This window comes from Arachis ipaensis, chromosome B08, assembly GCF_000816755.2.
Source record: "Arachis ipaensis cultivar K30076 chromosome B08, Araip1.1, whole genome shotgun sequence".
NCBI lineage: Eukaryota > Viridiplantae > Streptophyta > Magnoliopsida > Fabales > Fabaceae > Arachis > Arachis ipaensis.
The window spans coordinates 105,879,306-105,879,808 of NC_029792.2; positions in this window are offsets into that span (position 1 = coordinate 105,879,306).

The window sequence follows — 503 nt, forward strand, 5'->3', positions numbered from 1 at the left end:
CATCAGGTGAGTTTGTCTGTTGTTCAAATTATTCTTCAACTCCTTCTAGTAAATTTCCTTGACCTATTCCAATTATGCTTGTAATTGAAATAGAGTTGTGATTTTTAGCTAGAGAGAATAAACAACCTTCATGATCCAGATTAACAATAAAAAATCTATTAAACAAAAAGCTTTCACATTTGTCAATGTTTGCAATAATAATAAATGAATTAAAGAAAATAAAAATTAATTATAATTAAAATTATTTAATGAATATTATTACTATTTTTAATTGTTATTAGTCATTATTGTATTCTTAAATATAAGATTTGAATCTCTCTCTAAAGATGCCATTTTTTGATATCTATTTATTAATTAAACATAAAAGAGAGAATCATATGGCATTATAACATTCAAATTATAAAAGAAAATATTAAATAGTGATTACAAGAATGTCTAATAGTTAGAGATATGATATTATAATTAATATCATTAATAAGTGAAATTAATAAAAATATGATAAG